Raw genomic sequence first — 18,866 nt, forward strand, 5'->3', positions numbered from 1 at the left:
CTTTGGGCAGCGTGAGAAAAAAAAAGACAGTCTCTCTTCAAAACTAGACCAAATCATTCAGCTGCTCTGTAATACTTCAAAACATCTGCAGGTCTCTTGCTCTTGACTTAAAGTATTAAGCAGGAGTGTTTTGAAAATAGCAGAAAGTCATATGTGGACAAAACAGCTCCTCTTAACTTACATGCTGAGAATTTCTTTCTTTCTCTTTTTCCTTCTCTCTCTCTTTCTTTCTTTCTTTTTTTTTTAAAGAGAGAGAAGGTGTTATTTTCAACATTGCCCTCTGGTTTACGTTCACAAAATCACTTGTTTTCTGTGTATGCCTGTGTCCCGGGGTCCGGCCAGTGGCTCTGGTACTATAACACAAACACAGCAAACAAGCTCCCTAGCTTAAGCAGACCCGTGTGGCAATTCACAACATAACCCAAGCAAGCACAATAAATAAACACATACATAATGGTTCCACAACACTGAGGCATGCGGGGGTTTCTCCAGGCCCTTCCCGACTTTTCCAGAATTGCTCATTAAGATTCTTAAAAGGGGAGGGGGCGCAGCTGGGAAGAAGGTTGCCTGGAAGGGAAGAGAAGGGGAGAAGGAGAGCTTTGCCCTCTGTGACTTTCTCTCTCTGAGAATCTCCCATTACCAACCACGGGGAGGCTGGGGGGGGGGTTCTATCCTGCAGACACATCCGACAGACTTGAGGGGTAGAAAGGGGTGGGTGGTTCAAAATACTGAAAATGATGGTCGGGTGACCTCCGTGTAACTTCAGGGACTCCCACGGGAAGGTGACCGGGTTGGGGAGACCGGAGGGACGGAGGCGCAGAGGACAGGACTACAGCAGCAGCAAGCACCAGAAGGATTTTCCAGCCCCTGACAGCCGTCCTCAACTCCTGACACCACCCTCTCCCCAGCCACCCCCTCCCCAGATCCCCTTGCCCTCTAAGACCAGAGGACTCCCCCCACCCCAGCCCAGTCCCCGTGCCCTAACTCTGCCCTCACTCTTTGCCACTTTCCCAGGCACTTAAGTCTCTATCCAGGAAGGGGGAGGGGAGAGGTGTTTCAAGAACAAATCTCATGGAAATGAGAATTTACCAGTGTCTCAAGCACACACGCGCTGACAGTTTTGCAGTCATGGTTAGCAAGTCTACAAGAGGGGGACAGTACTCATGGTTGTGTTATGAAAGGAGGGGTGGCTTTTTTTCTCTCTCCAAGAGTCTCTAAACAAGTGAAGGGGGAAGGGGGAGCAATAGAGATTTCCACCAGGACTGCAAATCAAGGGTGCCCCAGATGCAAAGGTCTGTCTCCAGATGTTGATGATAAGGATTTGGACCAGTTACCTTGGCAGGGTCAGAACTGCAGCAGGTTAAGCAGGTGAGTCGTCGGGGATTTTAAAGAAGCCGAAGCCGGGTGCTTTGGCTAGGAAAGTCTACCAAACCCCCATGCAGGAACATTGCACATCTTACACACGCCTCCTTTCACTGGGCTCCCGCGACCTCGGCAGGCGAGGGGGTGCCGGCCGGCGCGCCGGGGCCAAGGGCACGGCCCCCCGCTCGGCCCCCGCGGGCGCGGGGCCGGCCTGGCCCCCGGGGTCCGCGTCCCGCGCGGCTGGGCACTCACCGAGCCGGGCGGCCAGGGGCCGAGGGGCGCCCGCCGCTAGCCGGAGCGCCCGGGCGCCTCCCTTTGCTCTTGGTAGCGTCGGTCCGCACTCCCTGTGACCCAGGACGTCATGATGCCTGTCTGTTTTCTCAATGATAACTTGGCAGAAGAAGAGAGAGGCTGCCAGGTTCTCCTCGGGTGGCTGCGTGGTATGTGCACGTTTCTGTTTGCATGCGTTCCGCTCTCTCCCTTTTGCAAAATAAATATCTATATTTCCCCCCCAAAAAAATGCCCGGCACTGTCATGATTTGATGGCATTATTGCGTTGGCATAATTGACGCCTCTGGGTGTGTATTTATTTGTGTCTGTGCGTGTGGGGGTTTTGTGTGTGGGGGGGGGGATTTTTTTCCCCTTTAAATCCTGCTGCCGCCGCCGCCGCCGCAGCCGCTGCGAACGGAAAGCAAGCATGCGTTCATCTTTTGTCTTTCATTTTACCTTCAGGGTGACATTCAGTGCCAACTGCTCCCTTTTGACCGTCGCCAATCCCGGCTGGGCAAAATCGATTTTAAAACCTTGGGTGGGGGGAGGGGAAGGAAGAGCCCCCTCGGCCCGAATGCTGGGGTTTCCATTCCTTCCACTGCCGGACCCCGAACCTACCCGCCCCGCCGCCCACCCCTGAAAAACCATGTTCCCTTCTACCCACCGGGCCCAGGCAGAGACGCGGCACCCAGACGGCGAGGCGCATCCACCCAGGGCCAGACACTCCCGTTCTCGGCTCGCACTTGCTGACTCGCATCTCTCAGCTGTGTTCCCAGTGTGTAGGCCTCTCACAACTGGAGCTATTTTTGTCTCCTAGAGATGCTCTTTAAAGCCTTTTAAAAATGGGGAGGGGGCAGGGGAGGAAAAAAAAGAAAGACTAGCCCAAGCCCCTATTTGAGTGTCTCTCTGGACACATCTGGAAATTTGGGGGAGGGGGGCTCCAAGCATCTGACCCACAAGGGGCGTTTAGAGGGGCAGAAAGGATAACTAGCTTTTATTTGAATTCTTTGACAACAGCAAGAAAACTTTTTTTTAAAAATACAAAGATCGTATTATTGCTGGTCATTCTCTGTATTTGTCATTACTATAATTATGTTCTCTAGAATGAGTAAGGAAGGTCTCAAGAATTATCTTTGATTTTTTTATGCAAACATAAGAATGTATTTTAGATGGTGTGGCCACATGGCAGGTGAAGCAGAGAGCATGTCTTTTTGTCATATTGAATTTGTGTTATTTGGACATTGTTTGGTATGTTTTATGTAGCCTCTGTTGACCATAATATTGTGCATCAATCACCGTGTATGCATTACCGAAAAATAAATATCTAGCATGAGGTTTGGCAAATAGTTTGCCCTTCTTTAACACTAATTCTCCATTTGGAGTAGTGGAATGGGCTTAGAAATTTTTTCCCCCAAGCCTCCTGCTGACCTTGGTCACCATCGTGTAAAGGTAAAGTCAGTCACTGTTCCCACTGATTCAGATTTCTAAAAGATAACAGCAGAAGCCAAGGTGGCAAAACCTAAAGCATGGAGGAGAGTGTCAAATCCAAAAAACAAAGCCGATTGGGAGAAAAACTTTTGAACCCATCCAAGACAATCTGCAGCTGCTTTAGGTTTAAAAATAGCTTACCTATTTGAGAGATTGGTTAAGTTTAATGAAAATGGCAAGGAATTTGTTAGGTCTTTTCCCTTTAGAGTCACAGACCAAGAATCACTAGCAAATTCCAGAAGGAAGACTTGGTAATTATGCAAAGACCAGACAGTCCGAACTGGAGAAGAGCCTAGCTAAAGTAAACCTCAGGAGGGTCTCAGGACCACTGAGCAGTAGATTCCAGAAGCTGAACTGTTCCTCGCCACCCTTATCAATTGGACACAGCTCTCTGGATCTCCTCATCAGTCTCCTTGGAATGGCCGGAGGATGAATTGGTGCAGTCTTGACTGGTGCTTAGAGGTCACCAGGGTCAAAGATGATTCTAAAGAAGACAGAGGTCTGTTTAGAACTCAAGGGTCTGTTTAGAACTCAAGGGGACATCATCTCCCAAGCTCCTGGTGACTTTTCAGTAACTATCCAAGAAGGGCTTGTTAATATTCAATCTACCAACCTGGTTCTCCAACTTTTTAACTTATTAACCTCAGAGCTGGACCCTTAAAGACCCACTGCAAAGAGTAAAAAAAAAAAAAAAAAAAAAAAAACCATTAAAATTTGTCTAACTTTAATCCCTTGAAATCCAAGGGGTTGTTGTTGTTTTGTTTTTTTGTTTTTTCTTTCAGACAAAAGCCTTCCGTGCTGTTTGTTATCAATCCACATGCCAGTGCAGGCAACCAAGTGGTTTCCTTCGCCAGGGGTGAGCTACCTGAGCAACTAGTAGAGTGTAGAGGTGAGGTACTCAGGTTCTCTCGAGGTCTGAATAGATCTCTTCTGAGCCCAGATTCTCTAAATCCAATTCTGCCTGAGAACAGTTCTCTGCTGTTTCAAATTCAGGCTCCTCCAACTACTCTCAAGTCTTTATTTCTGGCGTCACCCTAAATATAATAGTTAATATTGTTGTAGCGTATTCAGTTTAACTTCCCAACCAAACCAAAGGGCATACAAATGCTTACTAAGGTGGATGGAACACAACGAAGGCGTTGTTCTAAAGTGTACTTGTGCTTAGAACTTGTAAATCTAATTAAATCTTCTCAACAACAGTAGGAGAGAAGGATTCTCAGTATTCCCATTTTACCCAAGGAAACAGAAGCACAGAGAAGTTAAGTAATTTGTCCCAAATCACACAGCTGAGATTCAAATTCAGGTGTCGTGAGCTCTCATCATCAAGTTCTCTGCCTACTGACCTGCCTGACTATTTAACTTTAAGTTCCAACCGGTCATGGAATCTTGCAGCCATGGTTCAGTCAGACTGGTCACCCACTGCCCACCTCCAACCCTCTGTTAACTCCTATTCCAAAGTCATTGCCCGAGCTTTCAAAGAGTCCCTCCTCTGCCTCTTTGCTATCCAACCTCTATCCAATGGTCAAGGCCAAGTTCAAATCCTATTTCACCTCCAAAGCCATTATTTACTACTCTTGGGTGTATAATTCATTCTCTCTCTCTGTCCTACAATGTTCACGTCTACATATGACATAACTGTTTTTTAACTGTTTCTGGGGTTTGTTTTTGAATCTCTTCTTTGTCCCCACCCCATTCCTTTCTGACGGAGTATGTGTTTTTCTCCTGTCTCTTCTGGCTTGCCTGACAAAGTGCCAAGTACAACACTGGCTCTCATTAAGTAGCTGCTGATGCACTCGTTGACACAAACCTGCCCTTTGGAGAGCTCAGATGTCAATTTTCAATTTGTCGGAAATCCAAAGTTTTACATAGCAAAAGTTTTGTCCTTTTAACTGGAGAAATTGAAAACTTATGTCTCCCTGTTTCAGATGCACAACAGAAAATCCCGGTAAGATCAAAGGTGAAACTATTTAACCGGAGAAGCATATGCTGGTGAGGTAGAATTTAACGAGGAGGGGTGGAGAGAGGGAGGCTGGACAGATGTAAAATCGTAGTATTTGGAAAATAATCGTAAGCGTAACCATTATGACTTTTGGCTGTTATGAGCCTTTCTCTGCTGTATTTATAATTTTCTATGTCAATATATTATGTTTTCTGCTTAAAAAGGTAGGAAAAGAAGTAGGGACTGGCAGTCAGGAGACCTGTGGTCTTATCTTGGACCTGCTACTGATCAGCTGTGTGTGACCTCCAGCAAATGATTTAATTCTGGGCCTCAGTTTCCTTCTTGCACAAGGAGAGACTTAACCAATTTCCAGGGTTCCTTTAGCTCTAAGATTTTACAAATCTGTAACAGAATATGAGAAAGGATGGGGCTGGGGTGAGAGAGAAAAAAAAGAGAGAGCGCTGGCATGCTCAGCCTAGTGGGACCAGTTTTTTGGAGGACACAAAAAATACACTGGGGCGCTCAGGTAAAGTTAACAAAGATCCTGTTCCTAACTTCTGAGTGTAGTTAAGGGTAGCTCAGAAAAAAAAAAAAATCTGCACAAAAATACATGCAAATTTACCATTTCCAAGATGGTCCCTTTCCTGTGAGATAAAATGATTAATCACTGAGTGGACCAGGAGCCGACCACATCAGCCAAAATGTTATTAGTCATCACTCATGCTTGCCTGCAACCTGTTTTCTTTCTGCCACAATCAGATTGTCGTGCAGACCTCATTTGATGTAAATGGATTCAACCGTTTTTGCCTTGATATCTTGGACTCATGTGTAGCTTGAGTTCAATCATGAAGTTAGTTGAAGAGCACAGGTTTAGGACAAAGAGACCTGGGGGCTCGCACCAGAATGGGACCTCTTACCTGTTTCCCAGTGTAACTGACTTGGAGCGAGCCTCTCCCTGTGCACTGAAGACAGAACTCATTAACCCACTGACCTTCTCGTCAGGTCTTTGTGGGGATAAAATAAAAGAGCAGGAGTGAGAGCGCCCTTCCAAGACAGCAAAGCAGCATCACGCCAGACGTGCGCGTTTTACACTAGAGCTGTCTTTCTGAGATAGTTTACAAACTTAGTAGAGCATATGAAGACATGCATTCAGGTCCCCAGGCTGAGGGTCTAAGTTGATTTCCACCACATCTAGCTAGTTATGGGACATCGCCAAGTCCTTTAAGTAGTTAAGGATGGCATCAGGATGACCATGCAGACCAACGGCCCTATCCGAGTCTATACTCAAAAGGCAAGATCCAAACTGTGGGCGAAGGAGTACAGCGAATTAAATCAATCAGGACCACGTTCATCACAACATTTATTCAAAATAGAAATGCAATCCATGCCTCTGACATGAAAGAAAGAAAACAATTTTATCTAAGGCAGGGATCCTCAACCCAGCTGCATGGTGGTCCTGGGGCTCCAGGGATGAATGAAGAACGTCCTGAAGTTGTAGACAAAACATACGTGTATGTATGAGTGCCTGTGTACTGTCCTCAAAAGAAGACTCATAGCTTTCATCACATTCTCAGAAGGGTTCATGACTTCAGAAAGGTTAAGAACCACTGATGTAAGAATAGTTTTTTTAAAAACTGAACTTAAAAGAGAATAACATTCATTTAAGCCAAATGTCATGCTGACTACAACGCGGAGAGTGTAGAATAATCACCAGTATTCAGAATGATGGCCCTGAGACACAATAAAAACTTCAATCATCAAAGAAATTTATTTTCAAGGTATTTTACTTAGCTGACAAGGGAAAATGGAGCAGCCTTTTAGAACGATTCGAATATCGAATTAAAATAAGAAGAGGTTTCTGGTTTGGTTTAAGCTGGCTGGACAATGCTTTGTGGGCTAAAACAGGTGAATTCGTGTGGGGAAATACTCATTGTTTTGGGGAGAACAGTTAAGATCCATGACAGCTGTTAGATACCAAAGAATGGGGGCTTCAGTGGAATTATGGCAATGGGGTGGGGGGTGGGCCGAAGGATGGAAGGGGTATTTGGCAGGAAGATGGAATCAACAGACTTTGGTGTCTGGCTTGGACAACTGAATTAATGATAGGATTTTAAGGAGGTACAAATAAAGGCTCTGCTAAGAAAATAATAAATTTGGTTGGGGATATGCTAGGTTTAAAAGCTATAGAATGGCCAGATTCTACCGGCCTTGGGAAAGATTTAGAAAAAATCTGTGGCTAGAGAAATTTATTTGAGAATCATTAGTGAATCGGCAATGGCTGACCCTGGTAATAAAGATGGGGGAGGAAATTACGAATGTAAAGAATTTAGAAGCATCTGAAATAAAACTGCACTTTTTTGGAATAAAATCAAATTTGTAAAATCTGAAATTATGTAACACCCAAGGCAAGTGAGTGTTGGTGATTTTAAATATTTATGGACACCTGTCTTTGTACCATAAATTTCTGAGAGCACCATACATCTCAGACTTTATTTTACACCTGGGGTTTTCTGGAGTTCTTTCATTCCAAGGCTCTAATTTCGTTTGAGATACTCGCTCCCTTGGTTCAGAAGGGAGAAAGTTTTCCTTGGCAACCAGGTTCAACTGGAAAAAAATAAAGATGTCACCTGATGCTACAAGTTACCAACTCTGTTCTCAGCTGTGTATCCCTGCCAGATGCTGAACGAGCAGGGGAAACTCAGTGTCATGGAAAAGAACGCCGAAGCTGGAGTCAGGTGCACGAGTGTGAATCTAATCTCTGCCTCTTGTGGCTTGTGCAAACCTGGGCAAGTCATTCAACTTCCTACAAGCTGGATTTCCTCCCCTAATGACTTCCCTCTTGCCCTCGGGGAGTGATCCTTTGAGCATCGACATTTAGGTCATCGCCAGAGGGGCGCAAGAGTGAGCCCAAACACAGATTTCAAACGTCACCTTGATGAACTCCTCCAGGATGCCATTCCCCCCAGCCGGTGACAGACCAGCGTGGTCCAGCATGCCTTCTTCCCTACCTCCATCAACACACTCTATGACGACACTCACACATTAATTATTGTTAATACATCTGTCTTTGCTGCTCACTGTAACTGACTTTAGTGTAAGATGTTTTAGCTCTCCTTTTACTCTTAGTATCTAGCACACAGTAGGTGCTCCATAAATGTTAAATGAATAAATTGTTATCAAGGGAGAGCATTTGCCGGCATCTGTTCCTATTCCACGAAGTCTTCAGCTGATCCGGGAAGCGGAAAAAGCCGGGCCAGCCTCACTCACAGGCCCTAAGCAATTGGGTGCTTTGCTTATAAGGGGCCTCTTTCAGAAAACTCCTACTGTACTGTTTATTAAGCTAACTTACGTGTCCAGTTATTATAAGAGAACAAAGTATGTCATTTTCCAATCATATTTAAGCTTAAAATGCAAAACTGCCCCTCCCTCCAAAAAGATGGAACACTGACTTCATTTGACACTGATCTATAAATATGCATACCAGGTTTTACCAGAAAGCTGAGGAGAGGGGGAGAAAAGAGGGTGAGAGAGGGCACTGTGAACCTTAAAAAAAAGTTGAATAGCTTTCACAGTGTGGTGGAAAGGACCTCAAAAAAATAGGACTGATGTCCTATTTCAAATTCCTTAGAAAATATCTAAAGCTCTCTTTTCTCAGTTATTGCATCTTTAAAATGGAATCATATAATTTAAGAATCAGAGTTATTGGGAAGATGAAATGCATATGAAGACATAATGCCCTGTCCAGACAGGAAGCTGATAAAAGCTAGTCCCGCCCCCCTCCTTTTCTTCCTTCTTGCCTGTTTACCTTCCCAGAAGAAAAAAAAAGAATCTAATTCATTGATTTGCAACAATGATCAACTTGGACGCTTTTCTCTTGGCCAGGCTGCTAAAAGCTGATCACGGGGATTAGCTTAAATCAGTGGTTTCCAAACTTTGCTACATACTGGAATCACTTGGAAATCTTTTAAAAGCTTTCCTGATGCTCAAATCCCATCCCACAGCAATTGAGTCAGAATGTCTGAGGGTTGGAGCCAGGCCACAGGATATTTTCAAAACTCCCAAGTGATTCCAGCGTGCACCCAAGTTGGGGAACCGCTGCCTAGGGTGGAGAAGTGGGCTTGTGACGTGTTCATTTAGCTGATTGGAGCCTGATTCTAGTAAGGCCCAAGTTTTGGATTCTGGTCCCGGAGGTCAGCTCTTCAGTCTCTCCCAGACCCAGAGGGCTCATGCTGTCTCCTCCAGTGCTCCTTTGGCAAGCTCTTTACAAACGAAACCTAGACAGAGTGATACCATGGACTGACTCATCCCAAGTTCCAAAAAAGCAAATTAAAAAAAAAAAAAAAAAGCACATAAAACACCTGTATTTGTAGGACTTTACAATTTGGAAGGTGCTTTAACCCCTTATGTAACGTTCACAATAACCTCGCAGAGTTGGCATTATTATTACACCCAATTTATAGATGATGAAACCAAAAATAAGGATAGCTCCATTTGCCCAGAAACCAAGTGGCAGAGGTGAGTCTCACACTCAGTCCAGGGATCCGGAATGGATACTTTCTTCCTGGACCCCTCCTCCTTAGAAGCCCTGCTGATCATCAGTCGGCAGGACCATATCCAACCACATTTAAAAGCTGGTTCAAAGCCGTGGTAGCTACTCTGGCTTGTGGGGAAAGAAGGGAAGGGGAAGGGGGAGGGAGGGAGGGAGGAAGGGAAATATTTGTAAGTGTGTTTGAGTGAAACAGGTTTCTTCCCATAAGTTTGTTTTCTATGTCTGTAAATCACTATTCTGCACATCAGAAATTAACACAACATTGTAAACTGACTATACTTCAACAAAAAATAATTTAAAAATAAAATTTATGTAGATTTCTTTAAAAAGATTTCTTCCCAGCAGAATTTTTTAAACAGGAAAAACAGCTCTTGCAGCTTAATATCAAAAAAACCAGGCAAGCCAATCAAAAATGGGCAGAAGATCTAAATAAACGTGTCTTCAAAGAAGGGACCCAAATGGCCAACAGGCACTTGAAAAGATGAAACCTCCTACACTGTTGGTAGGAATGTAATTTGGTGCAGTCACTAGGGAGGACAGTACAGAGGTTTATTAAAAAACTAAAAATAGACTTACCATATGATCCAGCAATCCCACTCCTGGGCATATATCTGGAGAATGCTGTAATTTGAAAATATACATGCATTCCAATATACTGTCCACAGCACTATTTATAATAGCCAAGACATGGAAATAACCTAAATGTCCACTGACAGATGAACAGATACAGAAGACAAAGTATATATATGGAATACTACTCAGCCATAAAAAGGAATGAAATAATGCCACTTGCAGCAACATCTGTGGACCTAGAGATTATCATATTAAATGAAGTAATTCAGACAGAGAAAGACAATATCTTATGATGTCAGTTATATGTGGAATCTAAAAAAAAATTACAAATTTTATTTATAAATCAGAAATAGATTCCCAAACATAGAAAACAAACTGTGATTACTGGGGGGAGAATGGGGGGGATAGATTAGGAATTTGGAATTAATAGATACACATTACTATATATAAAACAGGTAAACAACAAGGACCTACTGTATAGCACAGGGAACTGTATTCAGTTTCTTATAATGAGCTATAATGGAAAAGAATCTGAAAATACATATATATGTATGTATATGTATAACTGAATCTCTTTGCTGTACACATGAAACTAATATTGTAGATCAATTACACATCAATAAAAAATAAGCATTATTAAGAAAAAGTAAAAAAAAAAATTCAACAACAACAACAAAAGATGTGTTAGAGGAATGAATGAAGGGCCAAACAGAAAGGTGCCTGGAAGAATTCAAATGAAGGTACCTTCTCCACAGGTATGGCTCCTTTCAGGAAATCTTTTCTAATTTTAGTTATCACTCACAAGGATCTAATGGAGTGGATATGATCCCTACCTTATAGAAAGAGACAATGAGAATTAAAGCAATTAGACCTGTAAGCAGAGCAAGAAATTGGTTAAGCCCAAAGACTGTTAACCTGGAATGGATTCTTTTTAATTTTCTGCATAATTATTGTGAGGTAAAGTATATACAGTGGGTATTTCCAACAGTATCTGTGAAATCGAATATAAATGTGAATTACCATGAATTAATTGCACAGAGGACTAATATATCAGGCCAGGAAGCTATTTTCCATCTACCAAGCCAGACCAAGCTGAGATATAAAACTTCAGCAGACCATCTGATCTAACAATGTTAACAGCTGCCTGGATTGAGATTCTCCATAGGTTAAATCATATTCTGAGAAATGTTCTATAGAATTCGAAGGGAGGTCAGCCTGTAGTAACAGGTGTTAGCTGGGTCCCCCTCCCCCCCCTTCACAAAGGCCCTACTATGTAATAACAATGCTTGGCATCCAGGTAGAGCTGTTCTCTGGTAAAGGTCAAAGTGCTGTGAACAATTCAAATATGAGCAGGGATGATGATGGTTCACGAAACTCAGAAAATGACCCAATTGACCGATTCCACCCCAAACACAGAGAGTGGAGAATACACAGTAATAATGTCGGAGGAATGCTCTGCTCCTCTGTTTTCCTTTTTATCCGGAAAAACCACACGTATGAAGGGATACTCTTTTCATAATAAAAGTGGTATTTATTAAACACACCAGAAACTGCAAATCCAAATGAGCATTTCCCTACAAAATAGTCACTTGGGGAGTCTGTGTAATTACCTCTGCGATCCTGCGATTGCTCTAAACATTTTGGGAATTCCTCTTTTAAAATCACCTTCATAGCTGTTTTAGGACTCACACAAGAAAACCAATATCGTTCCTTTATGGCTGCACTTTATGCAACCAAAAAAAAAAAAAAAAAAAAAAAACCTGAACCCAGGCAAATTGTTTGGTCAATGTCGTGGGTCACAAACTGGCTGCCCATCAGAATCTCCCAGGCATTCGTTAGGGCCACAGCTGCCAGGCTGACCCCGATAAGCTTTGCAGGGGGTCAAGGCTGGGAACTGGGAGTCTGTTTTTAGGACATTACCCCAGGTGATTCTGATGCATCCGGTTTTAGGTTTTGTGTGCGTGCGTGTGTGTGTGTGTGTGTGAACTGTGGGTTTGAGTACCCTGCTGTTAGGACAGCCTGAGCCAATGAACGTTCCTCTACTGTATGCCCACAAAGCCTAAACCTCTAGCATCCGATTGTTCATTCACTCCCCCAAAATCAACTGAGTCCTTGCTATTTTGTTTTACAAAGAGGAACCGGTTGGCAGTAAGAAGTGGGGTAAAAGAATGCAGATGCTTAGGTCAAAAATATTCCTATTGGACACATCCTCTTTCTCACTATGCTCTCTTGGCCAACTTCATAGCTTCATTCTTTGCCTTGGAGATAGTCCAAAAAAGAATTAAGAGTGTAGACTCCAGAATAAAACTGCCAGGAGTCAAACCCTCACTGACTAGTTAATCGGGTGACCTGGATATCTGTTCTGGGCCTGACTTCCCTGTCTGTGAGAGGTCGCTAACCACAGCACCTTTCTCCTGGGGATTCTGAGAGTGTTAAATGAGATAATGCATGAACAATGTTTAGCACAGAGCTCATAGTTTTCAATAAATATTAAGTGCTATCATTTTTAAACTCAATGCTAATAGTTCTTAAATCATAAAATTCTACATCTGAAATCCTAGCCTCCTTGCTTACCAACAATACATAGATAGTCATCACCATTTCAAACCGACTAGATACAAACTTGAATTAAATATTGGCCCAACTTCTCAAATTTATTCCAACTGTTTTGGTCCCAATCTTGGTTTAGCGTATCAATTATCTGTAGGGTCATTCAGTCTCAAAACCAAATTTATCTCAGATTTTTCCCCTACCTTCCTTAGTCTATCTCCCAGGCCAGCAGACACATATCCACCCACATGCATATGTACTTAGTTATAAATTCATGTTGATTCTACCTCAACAATTGTTCTTTCCACTCTTGTGTGTGTTTTAAATTTTTTATTAAGATGTTGCTGCATGCCAGTTCTACATGCTGTACGTGCATCATATAAATCTTACAACAACTTTATGAATTAAGTGCTATTATTGTTTCCACTGTAAAGATGTAAAAACTGAGGCACAAAGAAGTAAGAAAATTTGCTGGGGTTCAACCAGCAAGTAACTCTAGGCACTGAGAGTCAGTCCTAAGCAGGACCCAGGGCTGTGCTCTTCACCAATACACAGATCTGATGCTAATATTTTAAAGATAATTGTACGGTATACCCTCACAACAATCCTAGGACACAGATGCTGTTAAAACTTCTCTTCTGAAGATGAAGAAACTGGGGCCCCCAGAATATGAGCTGCCACTTCTCAAGTCTAGGTTTCTGTTGGGTGTTGCACAGACTAATGAAATTACCTCCCAACCCTTCTCTGCACCTCCCAGTTGAAATTTTGCCAATTACTCTACCCTCAGATTTCAGAATAATCTTTCCAAAGCTTAGTTCTTATCATTTATTCTTTTAAAAGTATTTATTAAAAGCCAACTCGATTCCAAGTAAAATTTTTCTAATCCATCATTCACACATCCAAGGTATATCTGACACAGTGCTGTCTACAAGAAGCTCTTAGTCTTTGGAGGAGGCTGATAGGTTAACAGATAATTTCTATAACATGTGCACAAAAAGGGGTCCCTAACGTAGCATGGCATGGGATGGGATCAAAGAAGGCCAAGCATGAGCTTAGATGATTAATAGAGTGGGCCAGGCAGCTGATAAGGTAGAGAAAAGGAGAAGAAAGAAGTGAGGTCCTTGATGAATGAAACTGAAGAGACACAAATAAATGGAAAGATATCCTGTGTTCATGGACTGGAAGAATACTGTTAAAATTTCCATACTATGCAAAGTCATCTATAGAACAACACAGTTCCTATCAAGAACTTTACAGCAATAGAAAAAAATTCTAAAATTTATATAGAAACACAAAAGACCCAAAATAGCCAAGACAATCCTGAGAAAGAAGAAAAAGCTGGAAGCATTACGCTTCTTAATTTCAAGCCATACTGCAAAGCTATAGTAGTCAAACAGTATGGTACTGGTATGAAACCAGACACATAGACCAATGGAACAGAACCAAGAGCCCAGAAATAAAGCACACATGTACAATATAAAATAAGGGAGCCAAGAACACTCAATGGAGAAAAGACAGTATCTTCAAATGGTGCTGGGAAAATTAGATATTCACATATAAAAGAATGAAACTGGACCCCAATCTTACACCACTCACAAAAATTAACTTGAAATGAATTAAAGCTTTAAATGTAAGATCTGAACCCATAAAACTCCTAGAAGAAAACATAGGGGAAAAGTTCCTTGACATTGATCTTGGCAATGGTTACACAGATATGACACCCAGAGCACAGCCAACAAAAGCAAAAATAAATTACACTAAACTAAAAAGCTTCTGCAGAGGAAAAAAAAAAAAAAAAGATCAACAAAATGAAAAGGCAACCTATTGAATGGGAGAAAATATTGCAAACCACATTTCTGATAAAAGTTAATTCCCAAAATATATGAGGAATTCATATAACTCAGTAGAAAAAACAAACAATCCAATTTAAAAATGGGCAAAGAACTTGAATAGACACGTTTTCAAGGAAGATATTCACATGGTCAACAGGTACATGAAAAGGTGTTTGATCAATGTCACTAATCATCAGGGAAATAAAAATAAAAACTACAATAAGATATCACCTCACATCCATTAGAATGGCTATTAGCAAAAGAAATAAAAGATAACAAAAGTTGGCAAGGATGTCAAGGAAAGGGAACCCTTGTACATTGTTGGTAGAAATAAACGTAAATTGGTGTGGCCATATGGAAGACAATATGGAAGTTCCCTGAAAAATTGAAAATAGAACTACCTTAAGATGCAGCAGTTCCATGCTTGGGTATGTACCTGGAGGAAGTGCAACCACCATCTTGAAGAGGTACCTGCACCCCCATGTTCAGTAAAGCATTATTTACAGTGGCCAAGAGGTGGAAACAATCTAAGTACCATCAATGGATGAATGGATAAAGAAACTGTGATATATAATACATATAATAATTATTATATATATAATTATTAATAATCAGCCATAAAAAAGAATGAAATCCTGCTATTTGCAACAACAGAGATGAATCATGAGAGCAATATGCTAAGTAAAATGAGTCAAAGACAGAGAAATTCTATTTATATGTGGAATACAAAAACACAGAACTCATAGAAACAGAGAACAGACTGGTGGTTGCCAGTGGCAAGGGGTTGGGGGGTGGAGGGAAATGGGCGAAGGTGGTCAAAGGGTAATGCGCTTCCAGTTATAAGATGAGTAAGTCCTGGGGATGTAATGGATAACACGGTGACTACAGTTAACAATGCAGTATTGTATATTTTAAAGTTGCTTAGAGTGTAGATCTTAAAAGTTCTCACTATCAAAATAAAAAAAACAGTCACTATGTGAGATGATGGATATGTTAACTAATCTTACCGTATTAATCATTTCACAATACACACACACATCAACACATTACACTATACACCTTAGACTCATACAATGTGATATGCCAACTGTATCTCAATAAAGCTGGAAAAAATTAAAATTAGAAAAAAGAGAGAGGAGAGAGAGAGAAGGCTTTCTTGGCAGAGGAGGAAATAAGCTATGAGGAGGAGACTAAAAAATTCTGTGTTGTTCAGCGTGGCTCCTGCCATTCTTTGCTGAAGGGTGTAAGGACATAGTCTGGAAGGCTTGAGTTGGAGATGTGTCTTGATTTACACATAAGCACACAGTTTTGATGAGTTTACTACTGTGCGTGTTTATCCGGGCTTGCTTGGCAGAGGTGGGGGGCGGGGGTGCTGATGAGAACGACAGGGGCTAAAGCATCCTCCCGCCATCAGTACTGCTGGATCCGAAACCTGAAGCAGGGAGACTGAGGGCTCCCCAGCCAGGTCCCGGAGTCCAGGGGCCATGCTGCAATGGGCAGCAGCTGAAGGACTTTAAAGAGGAGTGACATGACTGTACTTATGTCAAAGGACGGATTACGTGGGTGAGTAAGGCCACTCCCTGCCTCATAAACTTAAAGTGGCTTCCTCACGCCCCAAGAGGGAAGTGTAATCTCTTCAGCAGTCCCAGGGAGAAACGCCCAGGACAGGAGGCGCCTGTGTATTTACTCTGTTCAGAAAACAGCAGGCAGACCCACGTGGCTGAAGCAGAATGACGGGTGGGACAGGGTGGGACACGGTGGGACACTAGAAAATGACAGGGGAAGAGATCAGATAGATGAGAGCCACTGGGGGGTTCTGAGCAGTGAAGCAACCTGATCTGACCTGTCTTGAAAAAAATCCCCCTTTGCTGTGATCCCAGATGCTATCATATAGTAATACACATGGATCGTTCCTAGAACAGGGCTCTGCACCCAGCACATCCTGGGCCACTTCTGATCTCTCAGTGCCTGTTCCTTTTACTTATGTATTGATTGATTGATTTAATTGAAGCAGAGTTGATTTACAATGTTGTGTTAGTTTTTGGCGTACCTCATAGTGATTCATTCATATATATGTATATATTCCTTTTCATATTCTTTTTCATTATAGGCCATTACAAGGTATTGAATATAGTTCCCTGTGCTATACAATAGGACCTTCAGACATATATGAATCAATGGATCAGAATAGAGAGCCCAGGAATAAACCCACACACCTACGGTCAATTAATCTTTGACACAGGAGGCAAGAATATACAGTAGAGGAAAGACAGTCTCTTCAGCAAGTGTGCTGGGAAAATTGGACAGCAGCATGCAAATCAATGAAGTTAGAACTTTCCCTCACACCATGCACAAAAATAAACTCAAAATGGCTTAAAGACTTCAATGTAAGACAAGACACCATGAATCTCCTGGAAGAGAACACAGGCAAAACATTCTCTGATATAAATCATAGAAATCATAGCAATGTTCTCCTAGGGCAGTCTTCTAGGCAATAGAAATAAAATCAGGAATAAACAAATGGGACCTAATTAAACTTACATGCTTTTGAACAGCAAAGGAAACCATAAATAAAACGAAAAGACAACCTATGGAATGGGACAAAATATTTGCAAATGATGCATGGCTTAATTTCCAGAATATGCAAAGAGCTCATACAACTCAATAACAAAACAAACAAACAACCCAATCCAAAAATGGGCAGAAGACCTATTCCTTTTTAAGCTTCACAAACTCTTCCACCTGTCACATACTTATCTTTGACTCAAGAGGAAAATGAACTCAAAGGACGGCCTTGTTCATCCCCTGCAGCCCCTGTGAGCAGTGCCAGTGTGGACAGTGCATTTGGAGAGCTGAGTGCAGAGCGATGGCACCCAGTGAACTGGGGAAAGCCCGCGAGAACACTGTTTAAAACACAGTGAGATGGGAGGGGAGCACAGAGCGAGCCTCCATCCGCCTGCAGTCAACGTGGTCAAGCGGGAAAAGCCACAGAGTTTGTGTTCAGAAAGCCTGGCTTCTAGATGCAGCTCTGTCACCCACCGGCTGAGTGCCTTGGGCAGTTCCACTGTCTGAGCCTCACTTCCTCAATGGAGGTGATCCCGGCCTCGGACCAGTTGAGGGGGGTAGATATGGATGAAATCAAAGGGGCAAAGCACTTTGTGAGCCACACTGGGCTAAATGGGAGTGAGACTTCACCATCTTCTCAGCTCACTGGTCCCCCAAGCAAGGTCTTGAAGCCAGAGACCTGGAATTTCCTCAAGTAGAGACAGAGGTAGGGAAGAGTGTGGAGCAGCAAGGATGGGCGGCACAGGGCCCTGGTCTCTCGGGAAAGGAAACAAACAGTGGTATCATCACGTGATGAAAAGGAGCGGTGTCCCCACTCGTCATATTTTTCATATCAGGCATTGTGAATTTTATAATAAAAAGCAATGTTAAAGACTCTATGATTTGAGACTCATCCTAAAACTCTTCCTTCCAAATCAAGCTTCTTGGGGAGGGACAAAACGCAGGAAAAGTCCACATGATGGGTTGGTTAGTCTCTAGGAAAGTGCTTTTGAAGGATCACAGGTTAAGGGTTCTGTGTGAATTCAGCTGGATACTTAAAAGCTCAAGATCCCATCAAGTTCCTAGTCTCTGAGACCCTCTCATTCTCAGAGAGGCCCCATCAGAGCCACATGCACATTCAGACCCATTCTAAGCATCATATCCACCCTGACTTCTACTCAGGGGCAGAACAAGAGGGCTGAGAGTCGTGTCGTAGTGATAAATTTTCCTGGTCTTGTGGTCACCGGGTACCCTAATCCCAGTAACTGAACTCCTTGTTTCTATAACCGAATCTCCACTTTGTTCTAGGCATAACCCTAGGAACCATTTTTTTTTTAAAGATACCATTTGTTGCACTCAGTGCATTTCAGACATATGTTAAGTGCTTTATTATTTTTTAACACCACAATCTGATTTTTATAAGTTTACAGAAGTTGGAGTTTAGACAGGTTAAATAAATTGGTCAGGGCCATGAGTTAGGAAGCAGTGGAGCCAGCGCCTGGGTTGAGCTGTTCATCTCCTGATTCTTAATCAGCAAGGTCTGGGTACTTGAACCTGGCTTCTGAATGCTGGTCCTGTGCACGGGTTCTCTATGCAGACTAGGTTGCTGCTGATGCCTCTTCCTTGGACTCCTGGCTGGCTGGGGTACCCACTGGCCACCTCCCACTCTCTGAGCTTCTCTCATGCACAGGAGTGCCCATCTGTCTCCATGGTAACAGATTCTGCCCACTAGTCTCCTGCAGTAGACTTCCTCCCCCCA

General features: G+C 42.7%; 1 protein-coding gene across 8 annotated transcripts in view; it reads right to left on the minus strand.

The window, feature by feature from the left end:
• Positions 1-18,866, minus strand: part of ESRRG (estrogen related receptor gamma) — a 580,276-nt gene that overhangs the window by 531,491 nt on the left and 29,919 nt on the right. Inside the window, exon 1 of one of the 8 annotated variants that reach the window (XM_074351625.1) lies at positions 1,615-1,800. The exons of 5 other annotated variants lie outside the window; for them this stretch is intronic. The gene's annotated coding sequence lies outside the window, so the exon portion shown is untranslated. Of the gene's footprint in view, positions 1-1,614; positions 1,801-18,866 lie in introns of those variants that run through there. 2 more of the 8 variants (XM_074351621.1, XM_074351616.1) reach the window with 2 other exon arrangements.

This window comes from Camelus bactrianus, chromosome 23 (genome assembly GCF_048773025.1).
Source record: "Camelus bactrianus isolate YW-2024 breed Bactrian camel chromosome 23, ASM4877302v1, whole genome shotgun sequence".
NCBI lineage: Eukaryota > Metazoa > Chordata > Mammalia > Artiodactyla > Camelidae > Camelus > Camelus bactrianus.